This window comes from Mustela erminea, chromosome 2 (assembly GCF_009829155.1).
Source record: "Mustela erminea isolate mMusErm1 chromosome 2, mMusErm1.Pri, whole genome shotgun sequence".
In the NCBI taxonomy this organism is placed as follows: domain Eukaryota; kingdom Metazoa; phylum Chordata; class Mammalia; order Carnivora; family Mustelidae; genus Mustela; species Mustela erminea.
The window spans coordinates 141,238,342-141,253,032 of record NC_045615.1 but is presented as its reverse complement, the minus strand read 5'-3'; the positions used below and the strand labels follow the sequence as shown (position 1 = coordinate 141,253,032).

Sequence of the window (14,691 nt, the reverse complement as noted above, 5' to 3'; positions counted from 1 at the left end):
TGGTTTCCTGCAGAACAAAGACTCATCTCCTCTCCCTCAGCTTTGGTTGATTTGACTTTTTCCCATTTCAGTAGCTTGTTTTGTGGTCAAATTCTCATCACCCTTCTCTACTATGGAAAGAAGAAAGTTGAACTATTTTTTAAATACACATAATCATGAATTTTTTTTTTTTTAACAAAAATGCAGCGAGGACCTACTTTACACCAAGAATTGAGGTTAGGTAATGGGTGTACTGCTGTTATAAGTGTTCTTACAGGTCAGGCCAATTTTAGTGGCCCAATAGGATAGGATCACAGTAACTGGGACAGAAGGACAGTTCCCTGGTTCCTCTGCTCATGGGAATCCCAGCCTCATCCTAATCCCTCTTGCTGGTCTGGAGTCTTCTGTGGGGTGTGTAGTCTTCCTCTCCCTGTCCTCTCTAGGGTTTTGTACCTTGCATGGCTGAGAATCCACCCTTTGTGACCTCACTCCTGGGGACTGTGTAAGCTATACACTGGGAAGCACCAAATGTCGAAACCAGAAATCCTGGATCTGTTGTCAGATTCAAAGGGTAAAGGCCATGCCAGAAATAGGAAACCACGCTAATGAGGTCAGGAGCCTGGTGAAATGAAGAGCAAAAGTCAGAGATCTTACCTTGCACAGGGCCTGGAGACAGGGCTACCACCCAGAATTCTTCAAGGGAGCATCTGCCACATGCTCCCTTCACATAAATCACTCTATGATGGACACTCCTTCCAACTGCGTCCTGCCCAACTGGCGCAGTAGTGGAAGTAACATCCTCCACATCAAGATGGAACAGACACACCAGCTTCTTCCTCATCTCTCCTTTGTCTGCCTCATGAGGGTACTGCACACCTTCCCATGTCAATGGTCTTATCCCCTCTTAGAAGCACCGTTGTGCTTAACCCTTGATTTTATATAGAATCTAGTGATAACTACACTGTATTTATCTCAGACTTATTAAAATGGTGTATCATCCTGGAAGAAGGCAGTCTGACCATTTCTCCCATTGTGGAGCACTCAGTGGTCCCCCACACCTGTTCCAGCTCAGAGCCCCCTTCACCCTGACCCTCAACAATTACCTTTCCCTGGTGAGTGCTGTTCTCATCTGCTACACGTCTAAAATACCAGACTAACATCAGCTCCCCAGGCCTTCAGAATTTCCCTCTCCATATCAGCACTCAGCTTCTGGTTGTGTGTATTTCCCATGGGATATTTGACTCCTCATGGAGAAGATTCCTCTAACCCTTTATTTTGGTCCTAGAATAGTTGTTAGGCCTGCTCACCATTATGTCATCCTTTCAGGCGCATGGTAGGATTCCACTTACCCACTCTCTTTGAAGTTCCATGTGGCATGGGACTGGTTTGGTCAATGAAATGGATGCAGATTTCCAGGCAGAGAGTCTAGGAGCCAGGGCATGATGCACTGTGCCCTTTCACCTGATGAGATGACTAAGAAAGCACATGTCATGGTAAAGCCAGCCTTATCTGCATCCCTGAATGACTATAATGCATAAGCCTGCCTGAAACCCTTGCTGGAAATGTAACATCAGCAAGAAATAAATGTGGGTTGTGATAAGAAACTGAAATTTTGAGGTTGTTTGTTGTTGCAGCTGATGCAAGGTCTTCAAATGTCTGGAGTTGCACTGAGTACACACACTCTAGGCCTTCACACTCTACCCTCTACTAAACCAAGATGCTAATCCAGAAAAGAGCTGGGGTGAAGGCTACAGTAATTATCATTTCCTAAAACCAGTGTTGAGATTCACCGTTGTGACCTCCACCATCTTGAAAGAGATCAACGGGCGTGTCTTGGATTCCATGATTTGCCACAGTGATGTGACTGCAGCGAGGGAGAAAAGAAGGTAAGTGGCACACTGGATTGCAGAGCTGGCTGTTTCTAGAACAGCTAATCCCTTACCAAAGGGCTTTAGTGGTTTATCTGAGCCAGAACAGTAGGAATCTGGCTCACTCTCTGGAATCACAAGAGCAAACATCATTCCTGAGTGCAGACTCATTTCAACAGAGCCAAAACTGGAGAGTGTAACTGTGCTCAGGGACCCTTGTTTGTCACTGGTTCCCACTGCTCCCAGCCTTCACTTTCTCTTGGTCTCTGGATGGAGCATATGACAGACTCAGCCCAGTTGTGGGATTTTTGTGATGTATGACTAATGGCATGTGTTTGGTTAAAATTGTTAAGTTGGCAAATTTGATTCCCATCCTTAGCCTCTGAATATAACCCTCCCTCCCCCATACTGAGACTCCTTCTGGCAAAGTTGGCTATCAAACAGCTTCTCTTGAACTGTTGTCAGCAGATAAGTACTTCAACAAACAGCATTTTGAATCTCTTCACTGTGTGCCTCATGTGAGAGGCACTGGGGACAGAGAGAGGGTAAGGAAATGTCAGTGACTTATGGTCTCATGCTGGGTTGGCAAATTACAGCCCATGGGCTAAATCCAGCCTGTGGCAGGTTTTGTAAATAAAGTTTCCTGGGATGCAGCCATGCCCATTTGCTAACACACTGTTTGGGGCTGCTTTGGGGCTGTATCTGCAGAGGTAAATAGTTGCAACAGAAACTGCACAGTCCACATGGTCTCAAGTATGTACTATCTGTCCCATGCCAGAAAGTTTGGCAACCCCTGTCTAGCAGACTATTAGCTGTTCTAGGGGAGTTAGCATTTTTTTGGCAACTCTGAGACTCATGGGAATGATGCTAATAATGGAGGTTCAGGCAAATAAGAAGCTATTTTGAAGGAGGAATTCACTTCTAGTTGCAGTCAAAGTATACCCCACAGACAGTTGTCTTCTCTGTCAATCCAGGATAGTGGACTGCCTTTTCCAAATCCCTGCACAGAACTGCAAGCACCAGGAAGAAGAGATAGTTCTCTCAGCTGGGTCTGGCCCCCATGGAGGAGATCTAGAGCATAACTTCCCTGTGGTTCCAGGAGCACCCAGCTCAGCTCTGTGCACAGACACAAGCTAACTTTGACTTCTTTTACTCCTCTGGGTTTTCTGATGACAAGAGACTGAATTTTTTGCAAGCCCCAGAAAAGGTCTTCAGTACTCCCTTTCTCTCCAGAGGCACCAGTAAAGGGGTTTCAATGGAGAACTTCGAGAGAGCCCATCAATTTCTAAGCTAAGGAAAAATGGGGAAAGCTGAGTCGGCCTCAGGTCAGGAAGCCTATTTGCCAGACTATATTCATTCCCTATGTAAGAGGATGGCTGCCCACTGAAATGCCCAGCACTCTCAATGGTGGAGGAGAACACTGGCCATGGTTCCAGGGCCCAAGCAAGTTTCTCTGTGAGCAGAACCAGTCTTCTAAGAAACTTGGGGACTTGCTCATACTCCGATAATGGAGCCTAGACTGAAACCTCTGCCCATGAATGTGGGCCACGCAGCTGAAAGCTATACCTCATGGGGAGCCAGCCAGCTGGGCCCTGGGACATGCCTCCTCCCAAGGCTGCAAATGACACATTGGGCTGGAGTCAGGCTGAGGAGGAAACTTTCTCAGTCTGTGATGGCAACCTCAATGGAGAGGAAAGAAAATCTTGTGGGGCTTCAGAACCCTTCTTCTTCCTCTGGCGTTGTCGTGGAAACTCAGTCATCTCAGCAAACAGGGGCAGAGTGTCTGGGGAGCAATGCAGTGTCCCAGTAGAAAGCTACCAGAGATGCAAAGTTGTCTAGGATGTGGCCGCATTGCTTTCAGAACCATGAAGCAGAGAGAGCAGAATCTATAAAAGGAATTCAATCCTGGAGTTTGGAGAAAGACGTATCTAGGTTTAAATCTCAACTCCACCACTTACTAGCTATATGACTTTGGTTATATTTATTCACTCATCCAGCAAACATTAATTGGAGGCTGACTATAAACCAGTGTCCTGCTAAATGCCAAGGACACAGAGTGGACCAACATAGAGGAGATGACTTTTCTTGCTTTTGTAGAATTTACATATTCTAATGGAAGAAAACAGACAATAAGCATGTATACATATAAATTAAAAAAAAATACTACTAGAGATTTGTAGAGGCTATGAAAGACATATGCTAAGAGTGACTTAGAGCAGTAGCTCTTTAAGAACAAGTAGTTAGGGAGCCTTCTTGGCGAAGGTAGGTTTTGAATGGAGACCTAGGGAAGGAGGCGGTCAGGTGACCATTTGGAGGAAGAGGGTTCTAGGAAAAGGGATTTGGTGCAAAGGTCTGCTCACACGAGTCTCTGAGTTTCAATTTCTTTGTCTGTAAATGGGAAATAATTTGCTTAATGGGATTGCTGTAAAGGTTCAGTGATATACACTGCATCTAAAGTACTTAACTCAAAGCATAGTACTAGGGTTAAATGCTCTTTAACATTACTAAATACATAAAATCACAAGGTGCAGTTAATTCTGAGAGCGTGGGGTGAGTGCCGAGTCATGAAGGACTAACATTTGCCTCTTACCTTGCAGAATGGAAAAGGCTTTGGTAAATAGGTCAGATCTTTCAGCTGGTAGCTTCTATCTTCCCAGGAGCTTCCCTTTCAGATCCTGACCACACTTCATCATGATAACATGAATATGTTTCTTTACTCCAATCTGTAAATTACACAGAAGTAGGGATTTCTTGGGGTTTTTTTCCCCCATCATTCTACTTCAGTGTTTAAATGAGATAATGCATGCCAAACATGTAGCATAGTCTTCCGTATGTGAGTGAATAAATGAATGATTCAATGAATGGATAGTGGGAAGGACGTTAAGGTAGTAAGTACAGCATGAAGTAGAGTCTGTCTGGGAACTGGTAATGGACCAGCAAAGAATGAATGTGGAATCCAGAAAGAGTGACCCTCCTAGTCAGAGAGAACTCTTCCTGCCTGACTACCTTTGAACTAGGATATGATATTTTCTCTTGCCTTCAGACTCCAACCCAAACATCAGCTCTTCCTAAGCCTCAAGCCCATGACCCCCCAACTGGAAACACACCTTTCATCTTTCTTGGGGCTCAGGCATTCAGATCAAACTGTGACTACACCATCAGCTGTCCTGGGGTTCCACCATGCTGACTCACCTTGCAGATCTTGGGACTGGCCAGCCTGCATAATCAAGGGAGCTGGTTCCTTATAAAAAGGTATCCGTTATCTATCCATATATCCTATTGGTTCTGTTTCCCTGGAGAACCCTGGCTAACACAAAAGCCTATCCTAAGGGATCTACTTTAATTTAATCATCCCTTTAAAGACCCTATCTTCAAATACAGCCACATCCTGAGGTATTAGGGATTAGGGCATCAACATCTTATGTGAGAGGAGGCACACAATCCCACCAGTAACAGTGAGCAAATAATCCATTCTTTGCTCAAGCCATTGTTAACTGCAACTGAGAGTGTATTAACTGCTCACACCAGGTGTGGATTCCACATACCAAATTTGATGATCCATGAGGTGTCTTGCTGTATTTCCATGGTAGTATGTTAAAATGTCTTCCGTCTTTGATGAGTTATTTAATAGTTAACATGTGGACTTGGGGGAAAGGAAATCTCAAAAGGGTGTCGCTTTGGCGACTGACTTTTGGGGCGATTGCCAACCATGCTTCAATTTGTCCCTTGCCAGCTAACCCTAAAATAACACCATGCACCCCTGACGTGAAAGTCATCCCAAATCTGGAGTCATCATCTGGGCTTTGGGGTGACGGAGGGGAGGTTCAGCAGCCATGGAGAGGTAGCTCTCTTAGCCAAACTTACTGACATATCCCTATGCATGCCTTCCAGCCAATGTCAGCTGCTAATCTGTATGAATTAATGCAGTAATAATTGGGCCGTATTCAGCAAGCACTAATTTCTTTCACTACATCAAATCAAGCCTCACGATTGTTTCGAAATAAACACGCCATCCCCAGAATGCTGAATCCCTGCACCGGCAGCTGGGTTCTGAATGGGTCTGGAAAGGTCCAGGGAGGAGGCCGGGTTACCGAATGGTGGGACTCAGATTCCTGAGTGCGTGAGACCTGATTGAGCCCAACCACATTTTATTTATTTATTTTTAAAGATTTTATTTATGTGACAGACAGAGATCACAAGTAGGCAGAGAAGCAGGAGAGAGAGAGGAGGAAGCAGGCTCCCTGTTGAGCAGAGAGCCTGATGCAGGGCTTGATTCCAGGACCCTGGGATCATGACCTGAGCCAAAGGCAGAGGCTTTAACCCACTGAGCCACCCAGGCGCCCCCCTCCCAACCACATTTTAAAGGATGAGAGGAAGTCAAGCTTTGATTCTGGCCAGTATCCAAGGAGAGCTCACCCAGGAGCATTCTTCGGGTTTTTTGCCTTCTTTAGACGCCTCCAGCTCAACAGAATGCAGAGTCTGCCTGGCTGCTGCTCCACGTGCCTCGGTAAGGGGGCCCTTGCGGTGCCACTGCAGTGAAAGTCCCCGAGAGAGACTCTTTCAAAGACTCTCGGGTCCGGACTGCAGGTAAACCTCAGAGGAAGTGTCTAACAGACTCTTAACAAGCGAGAAAACAGGAAAACCGAAGAGAGAGAGAGAGAGAGACTTGGGGTCCGTGAGCCGGAGATGCTTTTCTTTGCTCTGCCTGCAGGAGGGGAAGAAGGAGAAAGAAGAACAAGGTCTAGAAAGATGATAAGGAAGCAGGGCAAGGACTGGTGAGTTATGCCGGCCAGAAGATGCGCTGCTTCTCCACGAGATTTTTAGCGATCGATTGGTGGGAACTTCAGATGTCTGCTCCATCCCTGGGCAGGGCGTTAAGTAAAATCCTGAAGGTCAACATTGCAGGCTCTCTTCTCTTCTCTCTCTCCCACATACTCATAATCATGAGCACCTCCTCTGTGCCAGGCCCCGTGCTGGGCCCTGGGGACACAGCAGACAGAGCTCCTCTCTCCCCTCCCTCCGTTCCAGTCCCTTCTCCCCTCCCCCTCCGTCTCTTCATCTTTCCTCCTCCCGGCTTCCCTGACGCCCTGCTCCCTCCCTCTTGCTCCCCCACTGCCCACTCCTCTGCCCCCCCCCCCCCCCCGTGTTGGCTGCCTGGCACCCCCCCTCCTGATGAGCTGCTTATCTATCCACAAGCTTAGAATGTCCCAGCCTAGAAAGCTTCTTTAGATTTCTCTTCTCTTCCCTTCTGTCCTTATCCTGTCAGTCAGGATGAAAGAAATTAAGTTGTGTAAGTCTGTACATTTCTCCGTGATCCGGCTTCCAGGCCTTAGAGCTGCCTGCGAGCTGCCACATCACCTGGGTCTGGGTTCAGACACAAGCTGTAGGGGTTCTGGGAAATAGGTGCCACTGTGCCCCCAAAGCTCCACACTTCTAGGTCATGACTGAAAAGCAGAAAGGAAGCTGTAAATCAAAGCTCCAAGGACATTGCTTATGGCAATGGTGGTAATGAACCAGAACCCAAAACATGACGAGACTCTGCAGTCATCTTTCAGTTTCTGGAGCAACACTGCTGCCTATGGTGTGCAGGCCACACTCTGTACAATGTGCCTGGCTGAGAGGGCAGCTTACCAAGGGGCCAAGCTGTATGCTTTTGTACAGAGCTGTGTCTGTCCCATCCAAAGGGGTCCCTTGTTATGTACTTGGCTGTTGGCTGTTGGGGCCGCTCTTGCTTACAGGGCCCCAGGTGTATGCCAGTGCTGGGACACAGGGACACAGGTGTATGCCAGTGCTGGTCAGGCGTATCGATGACAAGATAACAAATGGACTAACTTTTTAAAGTAGGTATTTTTTTAAAAATATTGTTCTGTGAAGTGTGTTTTAGAATTATTGTAAATTTAATGCCATCTCTTGTGCCTTTTGCATGTGAAAAGTATATAATAATAACTATATATGTTATGTAACCTGAATAATTAAAAGTATAGTAACTCCCATTTATGTGAACTTTCTCGGTTCCTGGTACTATACTGGGTGCCTATATATTTTGTTCCACAATTCTTCCTTCCCTGCCTGCCTCTACTGTAGTTCATTGTGGGTGCAATATTCTTCCTGCTCCACTGACTTTGGACTTAGCCATAACACATTTTGGGCAACAGAACTGGGCAGAAATAACACTGTGCCAGTTACTTATAGCTGAAGATATAAGAGACATGGTGAGGTTCTGCCAGCCCTCTTGAGGTTCCATCCTCCACCACAAGAGGAACCTGCCCCCAGGTAATTTTTGTTCTTTGACCTGAAACCATGACATGTGGAGCACAACTGAACCTGACCCAGAGCTCAGAGTCTAGCCAGGTTCAAATACAGCTGAGTACTGTCAAAGCACAGTGAACAGACTCATGAACATGAAGTAGATGTACACTGTTTCAAGTCATGAAGAATTGGAGGTTGCTTGTTACATGGCGTTATCAATGACAGGAACACTTACAGTGCCTGATGTTTTTCTTTTTTCTTCCTCTTTTTTAAAATTCTTGTGATCATTCTTTAAAGTGTGTGTTTCTATTTTATGTAAAAGAAAACCAAGGCTCTTAGAGGTTGAATAACTTATTTAAGTTAATAACAATTATTAACATATTAGCCAGTACTAATATCCAGCTCCATTTGATTCCAAGTTCCTCATACTGTGTCCAGAATATTAATGCTGTGTTCCCTCTAGAGATCCTTAACCAGCAAAAATGACATAATTATAGTCAATAAGTTTGTGTTCTATTTAGGCACTAGGGCCAATGGATTTAATTTTGCAAGATTGCATTCAAACTGTCTCTCTGCTCAACTGTCAATTCCACACAACATTATTTTAAGCAGAATTCATCCTTCCTTTCCCCTTTACCCACCCCAAACTTCCTGTTTTTTAAATCTTCAATAGTTTTAAAGGTTCTAAATGTGATTCCTATTTCTCGAGGCCGAGATGACCAGAGGCTGAGGTAGAGTTTAACTTGGCATCTTGTTTGTTGTCAGTATGATAAGCCAGAACCAGATGCAGATCACTGAACTGAAGGATGACTTCTGTCTCCTGATAGCAATTTAGGCAGAAAAAAACAAAAAACAAAAAACAAAGCCCTTTGATGTATTGTTCAGTGAAAAAAAGCAAGGTGTAGAACAATGTGTATTATACATTATTATTTGTGTGTTTGAGAAGCATGTGCATGTATGAATGTTTATAGTCTCCATAGGATTTCTTCAGAAGAATACCCTAGAAGCTGACAATGGTTCTGCCTCTGATAAGGGAACTTAGTGGTTGGTGGGGGACAGGGATGCAAAGAGAATTATTTTTCCCTGGGTATTCCTTTAAAGCTTTCTAAATCAGTGTGCATGACTACTCAAAATAATGGAAAGATTTTTTTAAAGAAGAAAGCATACCTTCTTCGTTCTACCCCCATTTTTCACAACAGTCAGGCTATATCTCCTAGGTTTCAGATCCCATGACTTTTTAAAAAGACTTGGAAGGAGGAGCTGGCCCAAGAGGAGAAGGCCCTTTATGCCATGTTCTCTTCCCTGTATAGTTGAGGTGGTGCCAGATAAACATCTTCAAAGTCTCTAGAGACAGCAGAGGCAAAATGAAGGGGCATAAGCTGGAGCCCATTGGCTTCCACAAGTGAAAGTGATCAGCTGTTTTCTTAAAAACAAGACATCCCCCCAAAATGTCCTCTGATCTTGCTCTGAGTTACACTATGAACGTGCCAAAAGTCAAAGACCTTAGATTTCCACCTGAAAGACAAGGATGTTTTTCCGTTAAATTCTAATCATATCACTAGAGTTTATCAATTGTTTCAATAAACAGACATCTATGTCCATTCATTAAAAAAAAAAAACCACAAGGTAAATAAATCAACTTTCAAATCATGTCCTTCTGCAAACACCAGCTGCACCGGAAAAGGAAGGCAGCCTGCTAGCAGGCTCTCAGTGCAGGGCTGGGCTGGAGCTGTCCACATGCATGCCCAGAGCCTGTTAATGTGTCCTACAGCCCACAGGAAAGAACCTCAGCGGAAAACAAGAAGGCAGAACAATTGTGTGAACTTACCTCCCCTTCTTACTCTCTAAACATCTGGCTCCTGCATGTGTCAGCATGCATCAGATCTTTGATTTGAGCATGCTCTGGGGTTATTGATACGGAAAATCTCCACCTGGGTGAGGAGCGGGGTGTGGACCGGCTACCTCTTCATTAAAGAACGATTAGCACAGACTCAGTTTTTGTCGCAAAATAGTGGAGCAGGTTGGTTATAAGCCATGTTTCTGAAATGGCCCAGCTCTGTCTCTGCCAACTCTTTATGGAGTGAATACAACAAAAGCTGGAAGCCAAGAGACAGTAAGGAGAGCCCTTATGATTAGGGCTATAGAAAAAAACAAAACACGCAAGACGCCATCTTGGTATTGGCTAGCCATGGGGAAAATCTCTGCTGTTTAACATAATGCATTTATAAACACAGATGTCAGGGATGAAACAAGTTTATTTTTATAGTTCCGCATCTTAGGTTTCCCCAGTTGATTCCTTTTCTTATCTACTTCTACGTCAGAACGGGCAAACAGGATTCAAGTGATGCATTTGGATGGCTTGCTTCCCAGAATTGTGTCTCTAATCATTAATGGGACACTTAATTCCACCTGTGGACATGGCAGATTTGTGATCATCACAACTGTCCCCACGGTCATGCTCCTTGTCTGATTTCACTGGGATACTTTGAATACAAACCTCCTGAGGTTATTTCAATGGCAGCTAAAAATCAGTTTGGTTGTGGTATTGTCTGGAGATTGATCAGCTATTAGGTTTCTGTGTCTGTTATAATTTTAAGTATCTGCCTAATTTTTAAGTACTTAGAGCCACTTAAATTTGGTTAGGCTGCAAGCTTAATTTGCAAGCAGAGCATGATGACTGCAGACCACATGCAAAGCTTGCGGGGCACTTCTTCTGCTTCTCTTTTGCACCTCTTTCATTAGCACCTGCTCCCTTGGCTGGGTGGGTGAGCCTATGAAATAAGGGGCAATGACAGTGCCACTGAGCCAGTGGCACCAAAAGGAAATCCAACAAGGCTCAGGGTAAAGTCCTGTGTTCAGGCTATAAAAAAGAAATCAGTCACACAATTTTAGATTGGGAGAGACTGAGTCAGCAGCCACATACATGAAAGAGATCTGAGAGTTTAGTTAACTGCAAGCTAATTTTTAAAAAAATTAAACATCATACACTTCCAGTGTATCAACAAGCACTGCTCTAAATATTTTACAAATGTTAACTCTTTTCATTTCACAGCAACTTAATAAGGTAAGTATGATCATTAGACCCAATTATCAAATGGAGAACTGAGGCATGAAGAGAATACATAAATTGTGTCTATTAACATAGCTAGAAAGGGTTAGAACCATAATTCAGATTCATGCAGTCTGGCTCCAGACTCTATGCTCTTAATGCTGAACCTTGGTGTAAGGCCGTAGTGGGTGTAACTGGTAGAAAATAAATTTGGAGTAGGTTTTGTTTAATGTTGTTACTAACTGAAGCTCATTAAAAGAAAATTGTGAAGATCAAAGCTTCTCTTAAAAGAAAACTAGATGTCCAAAAATTTCAAATGTTTCAAATAACAGTGAACAAAGTGAAATTCTAGAACCTTAAAAACAATTAATATTATCTTTATAAAGTTGATATAATGATGTTATACCCATAATTTTGTGATCATTTTGGTGGAAACTATCAACTATTTGGTAGAAATATCTGGGTAATGTTCCAAGTCAAATTAACCTTCTGGGTCTTCAGTCTCATTTGTCCAATGTGTGAAATGAGCTCAATAATTTCCTAATCTTTTCACATTTTAAAAATTCTAATATTCTCCCAAATGATCTTTCAGGCCAATCATGAATTTATTTATTCAGTCATGGAAATGGCATTTTTCTAAGCATTTCCTTTTTTTTACAAGGCATCCTGCTGGCATCATGGAGAATGGAGAGATGAGAAGGTAAGCCTTGCACTATAATGCAAAACCATCGAAGTTCTTGGACAAAGTATTGGTTTGTGTTCTTAGCTGCAGAAACATTATCACTCTACCTGCTTTGTATAAGGAAGGATTTGGTAGGGGGATTTTAAATATTCACAGAATCTTTGGAAAAGCTAGAGGGATAATTTCTGGACTGATGCTCTTAGAACCCTAAAGCCACCCTCGAGAACTGGCCTGACACAGATGCCTTACACTGATTCTAGAACCAGCTGGATGTCTTCCTCTGTCTACAACAGCAAAATGGGTGTTCCATGGTCCTCTTGTTTCCATAACTCACTTCCAAGTCAAATCCTGTCATAGGTAGATAGGATTGGAAGAAACTGAATAATGGTAGTGCTTTGCAGGGGGACAGGTTATGTGGGAAAAATCAACTTTGGGAGGATTCTATTTGAGATAGGCAGTATCCATGGTTTGGGGAACTATCGAAATGTAGAAAGGGTGTTTAAGAGGTTTTTGGCAGCCATGAATAGCAAATGTCTGCTACAGGTATTTCTCTCAGTTCAACAATGGGAAGGCTGTTATTTAAGAATGATGTTGAGTTATGTTTGTTTGAGATATTTACAACTGAAAATTAATCCTTATTATGATGGTAGTGGTGGTGAGGATGATGGTGGTGGTGATTATTCATTGAGGATTTTTCAATATTTTAGCCACTGTTTTCCATATTATAGTGGAAATATTATTTTATGTTTCGGTGGAGTAGACCCCTCTTTAGCTGTCAAGGAAACCTATGACCAAGGCTTAAGTCATTCAGCATATTCCATTCCCTGGCCATCCCTGGATGGGCATTTGGAGGTCCTCAGATCAATGAGTGTCAGTCTTAGGATTTTTATTTTATTGTTGGACTGGAACATAGGAAAATGGGGTCTATGTTTCTTGACTGCCATCTTGCCACCATGTGGATCCTTGAACAAAGCCAAAAAAAGGAGAGTAGAGCTAGAATTGGAGAAAGATCAAGTTTTAGTGACAGTATTTGAGCCCCTGGATCAAACTACTGCTATAATTGGCATACCTTCCAAATTTACATTTAAGTCAACAAATTCCCCCATTTCTCTTTAAACCACACAAGTCTTGTTTTCTGTGATTTCTTTCCAAAGTTGTCTTAATTTCTACATATACATTAATCCTTCAATTCTCAAAAAATATCCTATCACATTTCATAGATGAGGACCCAAAGGCTCAAAAAGATTAGTACCTTGCACAAAGTAACAAAACTTGTCCACATGACTTCAAAGCACAGGTCCTTAACCTCTTGTGTTATGGGAGGGTATTGGAGAGTACTGGGTGGGTGGTAGCACTGTGATTTAAAGTTTGAAAAGCATATCTTATGGACTGATAGTAAGCTACTCTGGATGTCAGGGAAGCACCTTCCATTTCCTTTATATGCCCTGCAATGACTAGATGTACATTCTGTGCAGACTGGCTCTCAGAATGCACTGCTTGCTTACTGAGTGAACTGGCAGAGAAGGGAATGGAAGGCTTCCAGTCTGGGGGGATAAGAGAGACAGATTAGCAATCTCCACCTGTATGAAGGAACATTATATAAATGACAAGGACATCAAGCATATATAACCATGGCTAGAGAACAAGGGTACGTGTGGGGGTGTCTGTGTTGCAGGAAGACGAACAAAGTTTTAACATCAAACAGGACCTTCTACTCTTAATGCTATGCAAGACTACAGACTCATTTTCTGGAAATATTAAAGAAAGAACAATATCATGATCTTCCTGGCCTACTGATACTTCCCTAACCGCAAACGCTCTTTCATGTTTTCACTGCATGTGCCATTCCCTCTGCTAGGAAAGTACTTCCCACTCCTTGTTTGTCTAGCAAACTCTTTCTCATCCTTTAGATTTAGCTCAGATGCCTCCTCCTCAGGGAAGCCCTCACTGAACTATTACCTTTGTCTCAACTCCTGCTTCCTCCATCTCCCCACAGCATCTCATGTGTACCTACATTAGACCTTAACACACTTTATTTCAACAATTTGTCCTACTTTTCTGAATATAAATCAAGGGGCACATTTTATTTCTCCTGGTATTCGTTGCTCCTTACATAATGCCTGCAACTCTAGGTGATCTTGCAAATCCTGCTAAGAAAGTCCTTCCTCCGTATCCTTCTCTCAAACTCTTTTCCTGTTTGTCTTTCAAAATGCTGCATAGAAATCACCTCCTTGGGAAGCCTTCCTTGACCTCCAAAGCTGGCTTACGGTGTTTTCCCTGTGTAGTCCCCAAAGCAACCAACACATATGTAATGATTAAGAGAGTAGGTGTCAGTGTCTGATTGACTGAACTTGAATCCCAGGTCTGCCATTTCATAGCAGGTTCCTAACCCTGCTATGCTTTGGTTTACACATCTATAAAACAGGAATAATAATAAAAAATAATATACCTCATAGACATTGTGAGAGAGAGGGTGAAGTCTGAGAGGAAACAAGCTGCAGTAGAACCACAAATATTAACTGAGGACTGACCATGTGGAAGACACTGTTCTGGGCACATCAGCAGGGAATGAAACAAAGATTCCTGTATTGTGGCATCATTTACATGGCACCTTACAGTGGTGTGAGAGAGTAACCAGCATAGAGATGGCATGACATACAATAACTAATCTAAATTAGTAAATCACATGGTATATTAGACAGTGATAACTACTATGGATGAAAAATAAAGTGAAAAGGTGAAGGCACTGGAGGGGGCATGTGTGCTTTGCCAGTTTGGGAAGGAAGGTCTTCCTGAAAAGATAACAAGCGGTTAAAGACTTGAAGGAAATGGGTGAGAGAGCCATATATGCATATGGGAACGCA

At 43.3% G+C, this 14,691-nt stretch overlaps 1 long non-coding RNA gene across 2 annotated transcripts; it reads left to right on the top strand.

Annotated features, from left to right (window-relative positions):
- The first annotated feature begins 524 nt into the window (after positions 1-524).
- LOC116585091 lies at positions 525-11,850 on the top strand. 2 transcript variants are annotated; one of them, XR_004283460.1, is made up of 4 exons: positions 525-589; positions 1,614-1,865; positions 7,618-7,687; positions 11,807-11,850. It is a non-coding gene; the product is annotated as an uncharacterized LOC116585091 (long non-coding RNA). The 2 variants fall into 2 exon arrangements; XR_004283459.1 differs by having other exon boundaries at positions 533-1,091.
- The last annotated feature ends 2,841 nt before the right edge of the window (positions 11,851-14,691 follow it).